This window comes from Leptonychotes weddellii, chromosome 12 (genome assembly GCF_054177405.1).
Source record: "Leptonychotes weddellii isolate Sample4059 chromosome 12, ASM5417740v2, whole genome shotgun sequence".
NCBI lineage: Eukaryota > Metazoa > Chordata > Mammalia > Carnivora > Phocidae > Leptonychotes > Leptonychotes weddellii.
Window position 1 is genome coordinate 72696800 of NC_138380.1, and position 21649 is coordinate 72718448.

The 21649-nt window shown below is 36.4% G+C and overlaps 1 protein-coding gene and 2 long non-coding RNA genes across 3 annotated transcripts in view; 2 read left to right on the forward strand and 1 right to left on the reverse strand.

Annotated features, from left to right (window-relative positions):
• The window catches only part of LOC145716585 (uncharacterized), a 24133-nt gene extending 13133 nt beyond the window's left edge, over positions 1-11000 (reverse strand). Inside the window, exon 1 of the long non-coding RNA XR_014139379.1 lies at positions 10457-11000. This is a non-coding gene — a long non-coding RNA (uncharacterized LOC145716585). The remainder of the gene's footprint in view (positions 1-10456) is intronic.
• CACNA2D1 (calcium voltage-gated channel auxiliary subunit alpha2delta 1) overlaps positions 1-21649 on the forward strand; it is a 343011-nt gene that overhangs the window by 35443 nt on the left and 285919 nt on the right. The window lies entirely within an intron of this gene.
• LOC145716586 (uncharacterized) overlaps positions 16669-21649 on the forward strand; it is a 35960-nt gene continuing 30979 nt past the window's right edge. The window contains exon 1 of the long non-coding RNA XR_014139380.1: positions 16669-17578. This is a non-coding gene — a long non-coding RNA (uncharacterized LOC145716586). The remainder of the gene's footprint in view (positions 17579-21649) is intronic.

Below are 21649 nucleotides of genomic sequence, written 5' to 3' on the forward strand. Positions count from 1 at the left end.
CTAATATTTTTTAAAGGAAAAGGTGACATGCAAAAGTTTAACAAAATATTTGTCTCGGGAGCTGTAAGATCGCCAGTAGCACACCTCAGTAACGTTAAATTTCCTTGCAATGTTTCCTACATATTGTTGATATTCACTACATTATTTGGTATGCTGACTACGGGAACAACTAAGAAGACTGATTTTTGCCAGAAGTCTCATTATCTTGGTATTCAGAAGAGTTGGATGAAAACAGCATTCTCTGGCTTTCTCACATCGTCTAATGACCCAGCACATACAGCTGACTGGAAGAATAAATGCTTTTAGCATTTTAAACACAAGTATAATTCCTTTAGTGTCTGTAAAAAATTAATGAAGACAAATATAACTTTTATTTTTTTCTTCAATTTTTAGTTAAGATGACAAATGTAACAAATAGAAAAAAATAAAATCAAGCAAACCAAAAGTATTTACCTGTCTGCATTAGCAACCTTTGATACTTTGAGAATCAGATAGAAAAGAAACCAAATGTTAAGATTGAAGATGTAATGGCTTAAAGGTTATTTATTCATCTGATTCTTTTAGAATGGTATGATTTTTTTCATAAAAGCATGGGATATAAATAAAATTGGTCGAAAAGAATATTACTTTACTTAAAAAGTGTATTTAAACAATTGGTAGACATCATTGACAATATATAATATACTTTTATTTTTTATTTAGTACTTACTATTTTACAGTAATATGTATTGTTTGATTTACAAAATATACATGTTTGATATAAGAAATATGAGAATGAGAAAAAGTTTAAATCATCACTGGATAGCCATCATTTACATTTTTGGTGTGTATCATTCCACTATAAGAATATTTACTTTAAAAGTTAGGTTAAGCCAACATATTTTGTGTGCATGTACATTCATGAATCAGACTCTTGCTATAAATATTTCAAATTTATCATCTCAGTTAATCTTCATAATTATCATTTCAGAAGTTATCTGAAACTCAGATAAATATATATTTCAAAATCCTAAGATTTTTAAAAAAATATTTATTTGAGAGAGATAGAGAGTAAGTGCGTGCACACATGGGGGCAGAGGGGCTGTGGGAGAAGGAGAGAGAATCCCAAGCGGACTCTGTGCTGAGAGCTCAGTCACACCACCCTCAGATTCACGACCTGAGCCGAAACCAAGTGTTGTACACTCAATCAACTGCGCCACTGAAATCAAAAGATTAATTAGTGGTAGAGTTAGGGCCATTTGAAACTGGTAACAACTGATGCTTTGTGTCTTAAAAATTGTTGTATCATTTCCCTAACATATCACTACAGTTCCTGCATTTTCCTGTATTACTGCCTATTCATTTATAACACGCTTTTTGTGCTTGTCTAAACTGTCTTTTGGCCATAACAAAGTTTACTTAACAGCCCCCTCTCAGGAGACAGTTAGGTTTGATTTATGTTTCTCTGTAAGTAAGTAATGCTGGGATACATATCCTTGTGATGGTCATTTCACAAATCCTGGATGATTCCCATGAATAAATTTTACAAATTAGAGACCGTAGAGCTGAGAGTGTGCACGTTTCAGATCTTTTTATTACTTATCCTTGAATTGAGCTCTGAAAGTTTGTGCCACCATTTGAGTGTACCCACTTTTCATTGGGTATTATCATTTGAAAATATATGGCAACAGCATAAATGAAAATTTTATCATTAATTAAAATATTCTTTATGATATCATATAGATGAATTACTAAAACCCTGAAAATCTAGAGTTTTAATAATGGGCACAGTTATATGAGGATTTTGCTTTCCCATAGAGTTTGTATGCCCATGGAACATTCTTTTTTTTAGAAAGAAATTTTAACTATACTCTCATTGTAGAATGTAAAAGTATATAATTTATCAAGCACAATTTAATGCAAACATTCCTCATTTATGTAAAAAAAACTCTTAAGAAAGAATTAGGATATGAAATTTTTGAAAATTAGATACCAGATTTTTTTTGTCATCTAATATAGTAGTGGACATAAATAAAACTCTATAAGGCTACTCTTAGCAACTCTGTTTTTTCATTATGTATGATTGGGACACAGGTAACATTTTGTAGTACATATAAAATATTTGCATATTTAGATTCATTAAACTTAGAAAATATTCACCAAAGTAATCACAAAGTAATCACATAACAAACCTTCCTTTAGCTATTCACTTTCCTACCCTTTCAACTTTTATGCAATAATAATGAAATTGCATTGTGTAAATTTAAATTGCAATGTAAAATTGATTAAATTTGGATGTTATTTATCAACTTATTTTTTTTGTAAAATTTAAATTTGGAAGTTGCCATCAACTATTTTTTATAATTATTAATATTAGTAATCCAGATGCTAGTTCCTTATTACTATATTGAAATATTTTAGCTCTGTTTCAAAAGACAGATTATATGAATGTAATGGATATTTTAATTTTAGAAAGTATATTATACATTCATATTATATCCATAACATTTTTGACTGTCATTTAAGACTTGACCTTAGTAGAAAAAAAAGTTGATAGTATCCATACTTAAGGAGATAGAAATAATTACTGCAAAAAGATTGCCTTTCCTGTGTACTTATGATAGCAAAAGAAAGCAAAACACTGATGCTTTTTTTTCCACACATATTCTGAATAAAACTCTAGTTTTGTATGAACTAGTGTTTCTAGTTTTGTTTTATGTGGACAACATGATCTGTATGGGAAATCACAGAAGAGCTTTCCAAGTTCCCATTTACTTCTATATAAAATTTTACTCGTTTAGAATGAAATCTGTATTTCTATCAAGGCCTATCAGCCATTGTATGATCTGTTTTTTCTTTTCTTCTCTGATTCATTTCATTTCTCTTGACCTCTCAAAATGCTTCAGTTTCTAGGCTGCCTTTATCTTCATTCTCATGTAAGAGTATTTGCATATTCTTTTTTTTAAAGAGTTTATTTATATATTTGATAGAGAGAGAGAGCACGTGAATGCAGGAGCACAAGCGTGGGGAGGGGCAGAGGGAGAGGGAGAAGCAGACTCCCCACTGGCAGGGAGCCCTAACGTGGGGCTCAATCCCAGGACCCTGGGATCATGACCTGAGCCGAAGGCAGATGCTTAAATGACTGAGCCACCCAGGCTTCCCAGAGTATTTGCATATTCTGTTTCCTTTCCCAGGTCAGTGCTTTGTCTTCCATTCCTTAGAGTCAATGTGAAAGGTCAGTTGATTAAAGTGGCCCTGTTTGACTGTCTTGTTTGAATCAGAAACCCCACCCATATTTGTTTTTCTGAGTTACAGACTCCTACATTACCTTTAGAGCAGTGATAACAAATTGGTAATTATTAAAGTTTTTGTTCTTTAATTTCATTGTCTCTTTAAGCCCTAATGTCCATAAAGGCCCATTTCAATTCTTACTCTTTATGTCTGCCTCCCTCACATAGTGTCTGATGTACCGGGACAGTTTAATAAATATTTACTGAGTAAAAAGTTGCTTGCTGATTAAAATATAGCTCTGTTAACTTAATGGTCTTTATAATACTTCTTAGTTTTTTATAATCCTATTCATTTAGGGCTTTAGAAATGAATTTGCATCACGTTTATTTGATTGCTGCTCATATAATAATAAAACCGAAACTTTGAATGAAATAATAGTGAGGACACATTGAAATCATATAGATGTATTCTTACTTTTTACATGAAAAAATCCTTGCTCTTGTTTCTGAGAACACAAAAAAATGCAAAAAAATGAGAAAATAAGAGAACCAACTTCAAAATAAAAAGAACAAACAACTACAACTACTGAGCATAGTTTGATATAAGATCAACTTTTATGTTTTCTTCTTTAATGTTAATATCATATCTATATGATACAGAGAGAAATTATTATTATTATTATTTTTAAAGATTTATTTATTTTAGAGAGAGAGAACACATGAGCAGGGGTAGGGACAGAGCAGGGGGTGGGAGAGAATCTCAGGCAGACTCCCTGCTGAGCATGGAGCCCCGTGTGGGGCTAGATCCCATGACCCTGATATCATGACCTGAGCTGAAGTCAAGAGTTGGCTTCTGAACGGACTGAGCCACCCAGGCGCCCCAAGAGAAATCATTTTTTTCCAGTTCACCAAGTCAGGCAAAAATGATTTGGCCCTTGCCATTGTTTTTACTTATTAATTAAATTGTGCCTACTTTAACTTGCTATTATAAAAACCATTTGGGGGAACTTTCCTTTTAAATAAATTCCATAGTGTGATTGAACTTTAAATATGAAATTTAAAATAAAGAAAGGGAACTAATCATGAGTTCTGGCTTCCAATTTTATATATGGACAGAAGATACTGTCATCCAGACGTTAAGAGTATTATAGAAATGAATGAAAAACTTGGATTTTGACAACTCCTGAAATACATAAGCAAAAAAGGAAACCAGTGGAACCTCAGAGGACTTGATAATGTGACTAGTATTATCCTTTAGTGGCAACTATAATTACAGTCTTTTTCTTTAATAAATATTGATAAGTACAGGAATATAAAGATGGGAATGTCCCTGTGGGAATGTCCACATTGTCCTTGGATTCCCAGTTTATAGAAAATATTTATGTGATATAGATCTTTAGACTATTACTTATTAGAGCATTTAAATAATTCATACTAACTGTTATTTAGTAATTTTGGTTAACATTTATGTTCTGCAATAGCTGCAAATACTTCTTTGTATCAAATTGAAGGGTTTTTGAATAACATTTTCTAATTAGTCATGAGTTTCATAATAATTTTTTTAATGCATTTATGAAGGAAAGTTTTTTTAAATTTTTTTATTTAAACCTCAGTTATACCCTATTTGATTCTAATTAAAACTACCCTTTGGCAATAAATTCTCCTTCTGATATATCCATACTACAAGAGTAATTGTAGAACATTATGGTTGGGTCTCATTTGGTAATAAGGTTGTTTATGGTGAACGAATACATAATTATTTTTAGGATTACTTATTACTCCTTCTGTCATAATGCAAAATTCTTTATTACTGGCCTCTAGCTCCTTAAATAAAATACATTCCTGAGAGGTGGTGCTATATAGAATGAGCTGAACAAAGCCATAAGTCACAGATATTAGTGAAAACCACAGCTAGATTAAAAAAGCTAAAGGTAATCTTGGGACTAAATGTAGCCACTGTATCTTAGAAATATATATATTTTTATAGGGCCCCTCCTTATTCTGTAATTATAGTAAAACTTCTCTACATTTTAATTTCTTTTGAAAATGAATGTTGACCTTGCTTGAGGTTTGTTTACTACTAAATACTGCACATTCTTTCTGTTATGCTACAGTTTTTACAGTAAGATTAGGAGTATTACACTTTTATTTAGATAAAGCTCCCTATAAAAAACAAATGGCAGATTATCTTTCAAACCGACTTACCCCCAAATTAAATGGGGGGATAATATGTTTATTCAATATTAGCTGTCAGAAGACATTTATGTCATGTTGATTATCAAGGTTGTTGTCATACTACTGAATGGAGTAAAGCATTCGATATGGTTTTTTTAAGTGAATAAACCCAGTATCCTAGACCCTGAAATATAAAATGATCTCTGCATGTAATAGGTAGTCTTCAACTACATGCACAAATCCTTTTGCTGTCAAGTGTTAGAATTTTATTTATTGGATATAGACCATTAGCCAGGTACATATATGATACAAGAGTTCATACATAAATATGATATTCATATACAATTGATCAGGATACTATACAACATATGAAATCATGAAGAACATACAAGGTACAATGATAATACATAGGAGAGAATGATTAACTCTACATTGTTGGGGTTGGGATGGGGTTAGGGAGTGCTGTAGCTGCATTGTAAACCAGTACATACTGAAGTGAATAAGAGTTTGACATACTTGTGAAAATAAAACGTGCAGTTAGGTCTCTTAGGTCTGAGTTCCTGTAAATTCATCAGAATCCTCCCTGCTACTCCAAGAAGGTTTCTTTCTTTTTTTTTTAAAGATTTTATTTATTTATTTGACAGAGAGATAGAGAGAGAGCACAAGTAGGCAGAGCTGCAGGCAGAGGGAGAGGGAGAAGCAGGCTCTCCGCTGAGCAGGGAGCCCGATGTGGGGCTCGGTCCCAGGACCCCGGGATCATGACCCGAGCCGCAGGCAGCTACTTAACCGACTGAGCCACCCAGGCGCCCCTCCAAGAAGGTGTCTAATTAGGTGTCTTTCTGCTAATTAATTGTGGTAGCTCAAAGCTTCATCTCCTGTAACAGCTATAGCTCTTAAGACTGCGAAAATTTAGCTTGACATGTCCGAGCAGACTGATTCAGATGTCACAAATGCTCTGAGATGTTAACCCCATTTTAAAAGGGTCACTTATAGAAACAGCTTTTGCTGTTCAGTATCTGCATGTTCACATAGTAATCTCACATTTCACCCCATCCTTGAGTTACACTGTCACAAAGTTGTCCTGTGTTAAAGCAGTGTGACTCATTTATGTTCATACACTAAACAGTACATCTTGCTAAATTTGGAACTATCCCTCCCAGTACAATGTCTGAGTCAGAGCACAGTCGAGACAAAATTTTTTTTTTTCTTTCTGGACATGTGTAGGAGTAGGTGGGCCGGGTGCTCTTGTTACGGAGATTGAATAGGTAAATCTTTTCTCCTCTGATATTCGTTCCTTACTGTAGTAAGGAACATTTTACATTAATTTATAAATCTGTTTTTTTTTTCTTTATAGAGTATTTGAGGAAATGGGCAAACGGAGTATTAGAAATTTATGTTTTCTTCCCAAATAATGTTGTCTCCTGTTTTACTTCCTTTCCTGGAGGATTTTGTGCAACTGATAATTAGATGGCAAGGCTTCCCTCTGTTACCTGTTTAATTTAGCATATGAAAATATTGATAACTATGGGTCTCTGTATACTTGTTATCTTCAGCTGATATGTTTTGGACTGATTTAATTTTTTTCTTTGTTACTTTGTTAATTAGATTTTTATAAAGTGAATATAAGATCTTGTAAAAACAGGGGCGCCTGGGTGGCTCAGTCGTTAAACGTCTGCCTTCAGCTCAGGTCATGATCTCAGGGTCCTGGGATCGAGCCCCACATCGGTCTCCCTGCTCCGCAGGAGGCCTGCTTCTCCCTCTCCCACTCCCCCTGCTTGTGTTCTCTCTCTCGCTGTGTCTCTCTCTGTCAAATAAATAAATAAAATCTTTTAAAAAAAAAAAGATCTTGTAAAAACAAAGTAAAACTGTTTTAGCAATATAAAATGTACGTGGCAATTATAAATTTAAAAAATTAGCTCTAAATTTATTAGTGTAATCCCCTTATGAAGTTTCAGAAAGATAGTATTGATACTTTCTAGATTGTTAGATTAAATTTTGTTGTGCGTGACTGGGCTTCAGAGATGCAACTACTCTGCATCTGGGTAATTGTCTGTTTTGTTACAAGGGATTCCACTGTAATTATTTTAAGCATGCTAGATTCCTTGACTTCTGAAATAGGTTTTGAACATCAGGAGATAGTTAATGGTACAATTTATTATTAACCTTTAGTCAGTCTTTTCATTTTTAAACATATTTCTCTCCTAAGAATAAAACACCTCGTCTCAAAGTACAAAAAGTTGTATTTATGTTGCATCACAAAATCCAATTAGAGTAAAAATAAACAGTGAGTCATGCCATCTTATAGAAACTTCAAGTGCGAATAACTCTGAATTCCTAGATTCAGGAGAAAAAGACCTGGGATAAAGGAGCCTGATATCAAGTTAAAATTATTTTTATCATGCTTCTGTGTTGTAGCTGACTCACATCAAACAAAAGAAAAACTTGTAATTTTATATAATAAAAACAAAGTATTTTATTATCAATTTTAGGTACTTTCTAATGGTAAAAAGTAAATTTCCTATTATATTTAACCATATCAAAATATAGCTACTCCAGCTTATGTTGCTATTAAACAAAATGGTTTAAAAGTACTAGAGTTATGATGAAACATGATGGTCTAAATAAGCGCATTTATCATTACTTCCTCCTGAAACTCCATTGAAGTAAAATTAAGGAATAATTAAGGAATAATGAGACTTAAATCCATGAGGACGAAGATTATAGAAGAGAAGATAATGCCAGATAGGGAGGCTAACAAAAGTTGAGAGGAGTGATCGTTGACTTAGAAGAGCAAAAAGCTGAGTGCCTACTTTGGGATGATATACGATCAATGTGTAGTACACTGAGGAAGAATCCCATTGGTGCATCAGAGCTCTGGAAGAGTTTAGAAATTGGAGTCACAGATGACTGTGAAAGGTTGGGCTCAGGGTAGGACAGAGATTGGTTGAGAATGTTTAGAAGAATTTCCATTCCCAGTCCCTTCCTCACTGATCTCAGCCTTCAGTTGTACCTAAGAAGCTCTGAACTCAAAGAAACCAAGAGATATGAAGAATGTCCTCATTCTAAAAGAGGTATCATCAACTTAAAAAAGGAAACTCCAAAGAGTTAAATGAAGTCAACCTTGAGTTGGGAAATTCCTAGGTTCCTTCCCTCTTGAATCCCATAATTAGAAGTTTGGAGACTTAGTTTCTGAAGATACTGGCGCAAGAGGTGAGTCCTATGAAGATTGACATTTTGGGATTCACTAACAAAATGGCTAGGTCACCATCTGATCACCCTGTGTTAAAGCCCACATCTCAGAAAGGAGGTCCATGCCCAAAGAACTTCTAATGAGCTCTTCAATGCCTTACTCTTAAATATGGAGAGACAAAGATTACATGTATTTGAGGAAAGTTTTGAACATAGTGAGAAAGTCAAAATGACAAACTGGCTAAAAAGAAGAAAAGGACAAAATCAAAAACAGAGACAACACAGACAGTGCAGGAAATAGGAAAAGTTTAGAAAACTATAAAAAATCCTCCTTAGTTAAGAGATCTTTTATTTTTGAAATAAGATTAGAGTGCTATATTTAATTCAGAGAGCATATAAAAATTGATAATGGAAATAAAAACATTAAGCAGAAGGGAGGGAAGATAAAGTTAAGAACACTTTCCTATGGTAAAAAGGCAAAGGAATAGAAGACAAAGTCTTAGAAAATTAGGAGATCCTAAATAAAATGAGTTCAAAAAAGGAAGAAAAGAAAATGGGTGAGAAGAAAAAATAGGCATATGTATGTGTGTGTGTGTGATTTTTATTATATATTTTCATATATCTCATGAATGCTTATCCATGTATTCATATAAAGGTATATATATATGTATACATATATATATCAATTATATATATAATGCGTAATTTCCTATAAAGGACATGAAACCCAGATTGATAGGACTGACTAAGTATGAAATATAAGAAAGGAAAACATTGGCAAGAGGTTTTTAGAGAGAAGATATTACAGCTCTAGGCAGAGAAATAAAGGACACTACCCTGGAATGATAGTCAAAAGGCAATATACTTTTAAAAAATAATACTGGATGTTAAAAACAATGGAATTGCTTTCAAAACTCTGAGGAATGATAATTTCTAAACTAGGTTATATATCCAAACTATCAATCAGGCATGAGGTACGGCAAGTGAATTCTCAGAAAATTGTTCTCCCGTACATTCTTTCTCAGGAAACTACTGGTAAGAATACTGCAGCATAATGAGGAAGCAAGTAATAAAAGGAATATATGGATTTAACAAAACAAAGCAAAGACAAGGAATTGAAAATAAAAAAGATAAGGAAATTGCCGGATGTCAGCAGAGTGGCAGGCCAGGAATTAATCAGTCCAAACAGGTGCGAGATGATGGAGGGGTCTGGGGTGATGTCTCCTTGGAAAACACAAAGCAGATAGATTGCTCAAGATACTGACCAAAGGGATTGACTGTTTCTTTCAAGAGCCTGGCAATGTATAACTCCAGGGAAATCAAAAGGTTGTAAAAGAAAGAAAATGTTATCACAGTATCCTACATGGCTTAGCTATGACTAATATTTACATTATCATAATTATATCAACTCTGAATACTGAATTACCTAAAATTTGTGACTATCTATGCTGGAGAACTTGAAGGAGGGAAAAATGTGTACGTATGTGTGTTTTGGGGAAGGGGAAGTAACATAAGGAAACTAAGTACTTTTCATTGGAGAAATTCTATGGATATTATCTAAATTTTAAAATATAACAGTTTTAGCATGTCATATTTAAAAATAAAGTTATGTAACAAAAGAGGGTAAATATGCTTGAATGTAATATGATCTAATATGGTTGGCTCTGGGAATCAACTGGGAGTGGAAAAGGGTGTGGCAGAATTTTTAAAAATAATGCTTTCTTTTTTCCTATATGACTTGTAATACTGATTGACTTTTAAATTAAGCCTCTATCTGTATTATTTAGGAATAGTAAAATTTAATTGACAAAATACCACATGCAGTTTCTTTTTGGAAGTAAATATACTACATTTATATTACCTTATATAAAATGATGTATTACCTTTCAAACTTGGCTTGAAGTCTTGCTTCTTTTCTTTGTGCCTATTTTAATTCATTCTGATCTTGCTGAAAGGTCTCTCTGTTTGCTTCTTGAATTCTCTAGTTTTGCATTCAATATGATTGAAATAGCAACAATTTATCCTTCTGTGCCTCGGCATCTATTTGAGGCATCCTTTTGATCCTTCCCTGTGTTATGCTGGCCTCTGTCCTCTAGTCTTCCTTTCCCAGACTCTACTTCAGTCCATGAGAGTAGAGTACTCTCATCTGGAATGCAGTGACAACTTCCGAGAGATGATTTTCCACCTCCTAGTCTCTTTGTGCTTCAATTTGTTCTGCCGTGCTTCCAGGTTAAACTTCAGAAGTTACAGCTGTGATGCAAGTTCTTTCAGGGAACAAAAAAGAGTTAAGGGAAGGATGAGGCAAAAGTCTTTCAATGGAAAAGAAATTGTCTTGAGGGAGGCATATTATGTCTGTTTCCTGGTCCTGGTGAGAAGGTGATTCACTCAACGGTGTTTACTGATAGCTGATATATGCCAGATGCTCTACTAGCTGCTAGGGTTCTAAATATTAGAAAGACAAGTCCTTCCCTTTTAAGTCACATTGGTCGAAATGCTGTCAATATTAATGTTTTCACAGAGATGGCTGGAGTTTCAGAGCCAATAGCTGGCCGAGCGTTTGTCAAGAGAGAGCCAGAATCAATGAATTCTATTTCAGCTGTGGTAGGTTAAATGGTGGTTCTTTGCCCTGTAGGTCTTTATACTCACTGGGAATAATACTTATTATTTTTTAAAATGTTTACTACTTATTTTTAATTGCAGCCCTTTCATTTGTCATACTTCAGCTTTAGAGATGAATTATGGAGCTGGTTACATTCTTTGGAATGGTGAGCCCCTTTCTTCTGTGTCCATTTCTCTTCCCTACCTGTACCTTACCTTTTTATTCCGGGCCTCTGCACGCTCCTATCCACAAACAATTGCAACTTCAAAATGAATAATTCATATGGTTCATTGTATCCTGAATCGGCATATCTGAGAGCACATATAATACCTTGTGTTTGTGCAGGAAACCTTTTGTTCTTTTGCAAGAGAAGGAAAAAAAAGTATGTGAGGTGTCAAAAGACGTTTGTGCTAAATTATGTATATGTTGGCCATTTGATTCTTTCAGTCATGCTAGGGGATATGTTTAAATGTGGGGATATAAAACTAGGTTTTGTTGTACTTTTTTTGCACTGGATACATTCAAGTATCATTTCATCTCAATTCATCATAAACAAATAGTATTCATCTTCTCCTTTCGGAAGGACAAATAGGTAACTACTTCAGTCGGATCCCATCAAGACATACAGCTGTGTGGAACTCAGTATTTTCACTATGTGGTCATAGTGCCTTTCTGATAGGTAGTGGCTGTTGCAGGCTGGCTACATGACTGTGATTTATTATTTAACTATGGGCTGTGTTCATTTCAGCAGGGAGTCGCTCTCCCTGCAGCTCCTTTGAGATCTGCGACTGTCATCACACTTTGCACAGTGGCTTGGACATCATTCTCAGTTGCAGATCCCTCTGAACTTCTCCGAAAGGATTCGTTTTCATAACCTCAGTGGAACACACAGAGAATTCATGCCTAAGCTTATTGACTCTCTGATATCCGGTGTGTTCATAGAAGCATAAAACCATAGGCAGCTGCTCTTTTGGGTTCCAGTTGTCAGGTGGGAAATTACGAAGAGCGGAATGCTGCTCTAAATAATTAAAATTAATACCAGAAGAAAACCTCAATTAGCGTCAGATTCCTTACAGATATGGAATATTAAGCTAGTGTCTGTGCGAGACAAGTGTGCGCTTGTGAGATACAAATATTTAAGTAGGAATAATTTTTAATCTGCCTAGACTACTTAACAAAATATATCAATTCAATGACTCTTAATAAAGAAGCGAAGTGTTCAGGGGTGTGTGTGTATTAGGTAGGGAGTCCAAAGATGCTTTTAATATGAGTGCTCCTCCCATCTTCCCCCCAGGCTCCTTAGCCCCAAAGCAGTCCTGCCTCCCCTCCATTTCCTTTAAATCATTTGTAGGATAACTTTTGGTGGACAAGGTTGGGACCACAGGGAGCCAAGAAAAAAAATAACTTTTTTTTTTTTTTTTAATTGTAGAGAGAGCGCAAGAGAGCGAGTGGGGGGAGGGGCAGAAGGAGAGGGAGAGAGAATCTCAAGCAGACTCCCTGCTGAGCGCGGAGCCCAATGCAGGGCTTGATCTCATGACCCTGAGATCACGACTGGAGCTGAAACCAAGAGTCGGATGCTTAGCCCACAGAGCCACCCAGGCACCCCCAAAATAACATTTTAAATAGAAATATTGAATAACAAAAACAAGTTCTAATATTGGAATGAAGGTCAAGAAGACAACTGTGAGAATGTTTACTCTGTGGTGCTTGAAGACCTATATATAAAATACTTGGGAAGATTGTACCTCAAGCATTCACGACATTTCGTATAGCAGACAGACAGCATTAGCAAGCACCCAGCATCCACTGCTCTGCTCCACATGGGAGCTGAGAAAAGCATAACAGTGTGAGAGGCTGTAACCAAGGTAAAAGTAAGACTATAAACAAGTTCTATTCTTAGTCCTTGTGACTCTCAGAGCTTTATCCCTTTATAGTTATGTCATTAGAAAGCCCACAGTTTGTCTTCTCATTATTTTAATTGTCCACATCATTTTTAAAAAGGTTTGTCAAAGATAGCTTGCCAAAATACATGACATTTGAATCATTAAAGAATCGTATTATGATATCACAGATCTGAAAGTAGAAAGTACATTTTAATGCTATCTTTTGAGAATTTGGGTCAGCCCTCCTGGGAGTTCTGCATTTGATATTCATTTCCTCTCTCAGCTGTATTTTTTTCACTGAAAAGACAGTGCAGTGAAGCATATAGGACAGATGTTGTGTATGAGAAAGAGAAAACAAACACAACTGTGCAGTGGGATGCATTTGGGAGGAGATGTAATAGAATTCAGTCTGGCTTTTTCTCCGGAACATCCCAACCAAGTATAGCATCCATTCCTGAGGCTGCCTTACTACTAAACTGCCTGCCTAAATATAATTTAAATTAGTAGGAAATATTTTTAAAAAATAAACAAGGGTTTGGGGGAGCCCGGGTGGCTCAGTCAGGTAAGCATCCGACTCTTGATCTCAGCTCAGGTCTTGATATCAGGGGTCATGAGTTCAAGCCCCATGTTGGGCTCCATGCTGGGCCGGAAGCCTACTTAAAAACAAACAAACAAACAAAGGGACTCACGGAGGAAAGAGAGAAGGAAAATGTCCAGGCTAGATTTCCCATGTGTTGATTGATTTGTATGTCCGTAGCTGGATAGTTGGTGTTGAAGACTTTCTGGAAATCCTTGAAAAAGAAAAGAGAATACATTTGTGCTAATTGTCACTGCCCTGGGTTGAAGACATATGTTATTAAAAAAGAGTGTTCAAAGGACAATGATAATAAATTGTCAATGAACTGTAAATTAGATCATCTGATGATTAAAAAAGAAATCACTCTTTTAATCTATATGTGCTTGTTAAATGATACAGAGGGCAGAAAGCACCTGCCTGCCTTTTTCATGCCCTGGACCTGCTGTGCTTTTGAAACCTATAGATAAGTCAGATATGTTCCTAGCAGCCCGTGGAGACCATTTCATCTTTATAAATGGAAAAAAAAAGGAAGAAGAGGAAGAACCCGCACACACTTAAATAGGCAACGAGACAAAGTAACTTGGCTAAGGAAGTAAAAACCCAACCGGGGGAAATTTTTTCTAATAAAAACATTTTTATTTTTGCTTCCTCCTTTCTTCTTATCAGAACAAACTAAAGCTTTTTAAGGCCAGAGGAGGTACTGAGACATGATCTAATCTGCCTTCCCCCGACCAGGCTGTGCTATATCAATAATCAGAGTCTGGGATTCAGAATATGAAAGTAGGGAAACCAGGGGAAGAGAGCAAAACTAGAAAATTAAAGACTTTGAAGAAATCAGTCTGTCATGTTGTATTTTGCTATCTTAGTTTATAAAGAGCTATAGTATTACTTACATCTCTCTCTCTCTCTTTTTTAAACTATATTGAAACTTGTGTCCATTTCAGTGAGGGGTTTTGTTTTGTTTTGCATAGACCCTTTATGTGTGTGTGTGTGTTCAAATACTTGGGGATCAACGTTTCCTGTGAGTAGTTATAAATCCATTTCTTCTTCAGAAGGGTCAAAAGAAGATGGGGCGCCCGGCTGGCTCAGTTGGTAGAGCATGTGACTCTTAATCTCAGGGTCATGAGTTCAAGCCCCGCATTGGGAGTGGAGCCTACTAAAAAAAAAAAGTGTAAGAAGAAAAGGATTAGGGCAAGGGGCAGAGAGGAGAGAGGAAGAGCAGAGAGATGCCATTCAACCTGCCCCACAGAGGCGTGTTTCCCAGTCATTGGGGTCCTTTCCCCCCGGTGAGCTTCACAGTGCTGTCTGGATGACAGATGGATGTACATGGAAGCTACTGACAGGCACAAAATGGCTCTGTAGGTGAACATGGGAGAGAAGGAGAAACAGAAAAAGTTGGAAGTGATGGTATGATGTAAGGGGCCTGGAGGGCAGAGAGGGAAGGGGGCATAAAAGACAAGGGAGAGAGAGAAACACAGCCTGTGAAAATACACTCATCTTGTAAGGAGTAAGTTAGTAGACTGGGTCTTTTTCATCTTTGATCTGCAAATATCAGAACTGATTATTCATTCAAATATATACTCCTGCCTGTCTTTAATGGCTGTGCCTATTTTACCTATTTAATGTAATAGGAGAGAGAGAGTTCATAACCCAGATTCTTCATAGAGGGTCCTGTGGGCTCCAGACTCTAACTCTTCTTCATTGTGTTATAGCCAAAATAATTACGGTACCCTTATGTTTCCTTTTGCCCAGGGCCAGTCCTAATTTTGTCTGTTGCCCCATGTATTTATATATTCAGCACTCACTTGTACCCCAAATAGTTCCATTTTGACAAAATGTTATATGGTCCACTTATCACAGTGGATCCAGCCAATGTATTCCAAGCCAAAGCTGTCACAGTATGTCTGCAGGCCTGTCTCCGAGACCTTCTTATCACTCCTATCCAGTAGCTGAGATTTCTTATAACCGTTATTTGGTTCATCGAGGAACTGGAGTTAACAAGCCTTCAGGGCCCCTTATATGTTAAAAGTCGACAGGATGTAACTGTTTCAAGAGGAGCTACTGCATACCGGGACGCTTTGCAGTCTCGAAAGATACCCCGCCTGGGACTCCCAAGATTATCCAGACCTGGGCCATGTAGGGATTTGGGGCCTGATTCGAGGAAAAAGACATGACTGCGAGAGGCAGGCCCCCCTCTGGAAAGGGAGAAGGCATGGGGACTCCTGGGGGAGGGGGCCGGCAGGGGGGGCTTCCATGTCTAGGCAGTGTCACCTAGCACTATCGCAGGGAATTCTGGCTCAGAGAGCTGTGATGGCAGCAGTCTCTTGGGGGCTCCCTGGCCCAGGGCTTCTCCGTTGCTCACACATGTGGGGTGGGGTGTTGAGGGGATATGCAGAGGAGGCAGCTGCTAAATGGTTCCACATCTGTTTGGACTGTTTTATAAACAACTGGTTGTGTCAAATTTGAGATTGGTGTCGGTGGGCTTTTGGGCTAATAGGACCCAGTCTGCTGAGAAGAGCTAACCATATACAGTTGTACGCGGGTCATCCCTGGCTCATTTCTGTAACAGGCTGGTCCGTGCATCTTCTCAGCATCAGCTGAATGAAGGGCTGGAACACTGTGGGTCTGGCGCATGTTACAAAGACAATCCAAACAGCTTGTGTGTTATATTAACCCCGCAGTGAGAGGGAAAATGGCAAATAGCTAGACAAACTGCGGCCGCTTTTTTTATTTGTCATTTGAGGTTCTAAAACATTTTCTCCGACTATATGGCACTGGAACCACCCCTGTGCCCTCTCAGACTCCTTGCCATCGTGTGATCAGTCTTTTTTTTTTTTTTTTTAAAGATTTTATTTATTTATTTGAGAGAGAGAATGAGATAGAGAGAGAGAGCATGAGAGGGGGGAGGGTCAGAGGACGAAGCAGACTCCCTGCCGAGCAGGGAGCCCGATGCGGGACTCGATCCCGGGACTCCGGGATCATGACCCGAGCCGAAGGCAGTCGCTTAACCGACTGAGCCACCCAGGCGCCCCATCGTGTGATCAGTCTTGTCCTTTTTCCTGCTACAACTCTGAACTGTGTCCAGGTGGACATACGATTGTACCATCGCATCAGCATGGAGCGCAACGGTATTACATTAATTTGTAGTCATTTGTGATGCCGATTTAGTGAATATTCATACTTCCTCTGTACTCAAGACTTTTGAACCAAGCTTAATAGGTTCATGACATCAGAGGACTCTCAGAGGTCTCTCACCAAGATGAATTTGGTGTTATAAATAATGTGGCAAATGTTAGCTCTTCTCCATTCTTAATAAAGGATGCTTTCCTTTACTGTTTCCAAGGCCATGGAGACGAGAATAGAACCTAAAATTATAAACTCTGTGTCAACATTTATGAGCCTGAGCCCATAAGACCAGGAAAACTAGTAGCCTACTGCTAACGATAGTACTAGTCCTTTGCACGAGTTCAGTGTTTCACACGTGTAACATAACCCACAGTGATTGCCATCGCCCTTCCTGCAAACTTCCTTACATGTGCCTCTTCCCCTTCTTGCACTCACCCCTACCTGTAATCTGACAATATGCTCAAATACAGGCACTTTGCCTCAGCTCTTGAGTAATGGGGGCTACTGTCTCACTTTCCTTTTCCCTTTGACTTCCAGGCATCATCATCATCTTTACTTAACTCATTTAAAAAAAATTCTTTATTTTTCATTCTTTTTTTTTTTCTATTAAAATTTTGGGAAATTCCAGTATAAAGAAAAGAATAAATTCTTAATTTCTCACCTGAAGAGTACCACCATTCATGTTTTGCTATATTCCTTCTAGTCCCCAGGCGTATGCCTCCAGGAGTGGGGAGAGAGAAAATACATATATAGGAGAGTTGAAGATGAGAGAGAGAAAGACAAGGATAGAGTTTGAGTTAGAGCTACGGCTGAATATAAGGTGAGAGAGACAGAATACGCACGCCCGTGGGCTTGGATTTTATGTCATACTGAAGTTACTATTTTGCAGTTTTCTTTTTTCCTTTATAACTATATTGTGAGGATTTAATGTTTTTCTGGAATATTTAAGATCACTCTCATGCCAGATTAATGCAATAGGATGTATTTATTACGTTTTGATGTTCTTTTCATATTTTATTCTAAAAAACACTGTAGTGAATATGCTTGAAGATAAAGGTTTATCTTTTTTCTAGAATTATAATAATTATGGTATGAAAGCTTGATATTCTTCTAGAATATTTTAAATGCCTACATTCTGTATGAAATCAAGGCTTTGATGTGTGTTGCTAAACTGGCCTCCGACATACTTGCTTAGACTCACTACCAAGTTGCTACTTTCCCAAACCTTAACTCATGTTATCTACATTTATTTTTAATTTTTTTTCTAATTTTCAGTTAAAAAAAAAAAAGTTCATTTACTTGGTGACTGGTATGATTGAATCATTTTATGTTTTTATTTTTTTGTTATTTGGCTTTTCATCTTCTCAGTAAATTTCCTATTTCTGTCTTTTGCCAAATTTTATTTCATGGGTTTATTTTCTTGTAATTCGTTTATATGAGCTTTTATATATTATGATTTCACGCTGCTTTATCATTCCTTTAAAATTCGTTAGCTGAGTGTCGGTTTTGATGAGCATGGAGGACACAGTGTCTGCGTTAGCCTGAATGGGCCTTGTGCTTGGACAGCTAATGGACACCCAGTCATGATACTCATACTTACTCCAACTTGCCTCTCCCTTTCATTTTTTAATTTGCGTAGTTATCAGTCTTTTTCTTTATAGTTTCTGTCTTCACCATTTTGTTTAGAAAAAACTCTAACTTGCACTATTCCTTTACTTTTAGGTAATTTATTCTTTCATTGTTTTTGTAATCCCCCCCCTTTTTTTTCTCTGCACATTTAACCTTAATCCATTTGAATGGATTTTGGCACATGCACTGAAGTGGGCACCTTGCCTTTTTTTTTCTTATCCAAATAGTTAACTAATGATTCCAGGATCATGTCTCCATCTATTAAAGAATTTATTATAAACCTGCAATTGAAATGACAGTTCTGTTTCTAGGCTTTCAGTTCTATTCCATTAATCTGTTTTATATTGCTGTACTAGTAACATGCATCAACATTCTTTTTTTCCTTTACTGTGCAATTTAATATCTCAAAGTCCATGTATAGCCTTGTTTATTTTAAAAAATGGATATTCTTCATGGTGAATGTGAGTATAGTTTTATTAGAATCTTTCCATTATCCTATCCCTCCCAAATACGTAATTTTAATTCCTAATTGTATGTAATCTTGCTTTCCATATTCATAGATATTGTTCTTAAAAGTCTCTAATGTCTTAATCCCCAAATCCAATTGCTTGTTGGCAAGTCTGCCAGCATCTTTGACATTTTATTGTGGATTATGATACATGAATAAATATCTATTCTCTGTTTGTAAATTTTAACCTTTTATAAAATCATAGGCTCTTTAGATGCTGGCTCCTTCCCGGCTTATCTTTTTTATTCACCTTGCCCTCACCTTGTATATAATAAACCTTACATGTTCCATTCCTACTATTAGAAGGGACCTTTGGGGCAGGTAGCTTTGAAAATGTATCATGAGCCATCAAACAATTTGAGGGAGGTCAGGCTGAATTCTGGAGTACAGACTGGAAAATGATACACTATTTCTGAAATGATATTTTTTTAACTTCAGTTCTTTTCTAGCAGCAGGTAGATTGGTATTCTTCAGGGAAGGTCTAATATGGTCAAAACAGAATTGTAGGAGCGAGTTTTCTGTAACACTTTGTAAGAGGCGTGGGAGACAAAAATCCGTGTATTGTTTCAGATGTTTAAGATTCTCTTACAAAGTTAAAGATTCTTGAAATATTCTGAAAGTTCAGTCACCATTGCCATGGCATTGACAATTTCACTCAGTTTGATTCTTACATTGAGGGAATTGCAATGTTTAAATTATAATATGTTACAGAAAGGTACATGATATCCCTGAGTTGTCCCCACTGCCCCACCGTACACCCATGCAATAGATTTGAACGAAAGGGAACTTATCAGAAATAATCTAAGAAATGTGTTTTCAGTCTGCAGTCCATTTTATTGACTTGTATATCCTTATAGAATACCCTCTGTGAGTTTTCTCCCATTTTACAATTTTATGTCTGCTGCATTTTCTTTAACAAAATAGAATTAAGATTTTATTTGTTGGCAGTATGGGAATTAGTTATAAGTGCAAGAAAATGGGATAATCACTTGGGCCAACTCTATTGAGAGACTCAGACATGCCCTCCTCCTGCTAAGAGCTTTCCTCATAAGTCCCACTAACCTTTCTGCCCTCAGCTCTGCCCTGTCTCACGGGGGTTACCCAGGATGCATCGGTTTCAACTCTTACACAGATTTTCTGTCTGGATCTTGCTATTCTTTTTTCATTCAGATATTTTCCAACTTCCCTAGATCAGTCAGTGGATCTAAACATAACTGTGACAACAGAATAGATTTAACTTTGGTATATGGAGTTTACTTGCTTGGTTTTCTTGATATTTACAGTATTATGAAAGATTTTAGAGATTGCTGTCATAAAAAGAAAATCAACATAAGTCATTTCAGTAGGTAGGACTTTACATTCATAGGAGGTAATGCCATTTGAAGATGGAATCATGGAGTTTTAAATAAACATTTTGACTTTATAAGTTTTTTGGCCATTCAGTTAAAGTTCATAATGACATGTGCATTTAATGTTTATATTCATATTGTATTTGTCATATTGATATAAAATCTATAAAAATAGCATATCTCTTTATAAAATACCCACTATATACTTAAAGCCTTTTAATGATTCCTCCTTTCTTTGTAAGAATATGTAAGCAAAACAAAAGGCACCTCACAACTTTTTAAAGCTTTTGGGGGTAACATTGCTTAGTAATCTGTGTGAAACTTAATATAACTGAGAATGTTCACTGTCTAAGGGATGACAATTAGTAGATAATTGTTTACGTGAAGAGGTTATGTCTCTACATTCTCTTGTGTGATAGATAACGTGACTGTCTCTTCAACATCCAGTCCACCCTCTCTTTTGTGTAGCATCTGTTTTGTTTGGATGATACTGACCAGTTACATGCACTGTCTCTTGAAACAGTGACTGGTTCTTGAGATACCCTAGGACTCAGGTAATTAAGACATGACCTTCCATTGTCTAGAAGGACCGATTTAGGTTGTCTGTTCGTCAGTAGTTGTGTGAGGAAGAGAAACCTCTTTCTTTCCCACTGATCTGGAACCTGGCTCTCCTAAGAACAAGACAGAAGCCTTTGGATCATAGGACAGTTGATTCCTTGACGATGATGCTGAGGTGCTCAGTCAAGGAACCCTGAATTACACTTTACCTCTGGACTTCCCTGTTCAACCATCAAATAAATCCTTTACTGGTCTTGTCAGTTTGAGTTCCATTTTCAGTTATTTGCAGATGAAAGAAACCTGTTTTATATACTTGGTGCCGTGGAAATAGTTCTGACCTGGATTCCAAATTAGGAACCTAAATTCTTGTCTTAGCTTTTCCATTTACTTGCAGTTTGACCTGAGACAAATAAGTTATTTCTCTATAGGAGTAGAACAAGATGACGTAAAAGGCTCCTTGTAGCTCTAAAATTCTAGAATCTTGTGATCCTAAATTGGTTTCCAAATTAAAAGTAGGGGGAAAAAAAGCAATATGTGAATTTTGGTTAATGATGAAGATGATTAACTTCTTCCAGAGCTACAGTAGTCCTCTAGGCACTTAGGAGCAAACTGTAGACCTTGGGAGTAGGATGACAGATCTGTACACTTTGGGATATATTAAGATGACACACATCAAAGTTTCACCTGGGTAGACGTTATCATGAGCCAAAAAATGCCACAGAATTTCCTTATTAATTATGTGAGCCTTGAGTTTTGTTTCTCTGAGATCTTCTGTTTCTGGGATTCTGAAAATTAAAATTTCTCTGTACTTTTGTCACTCAAATGTTTCTTTACCATATATATGATA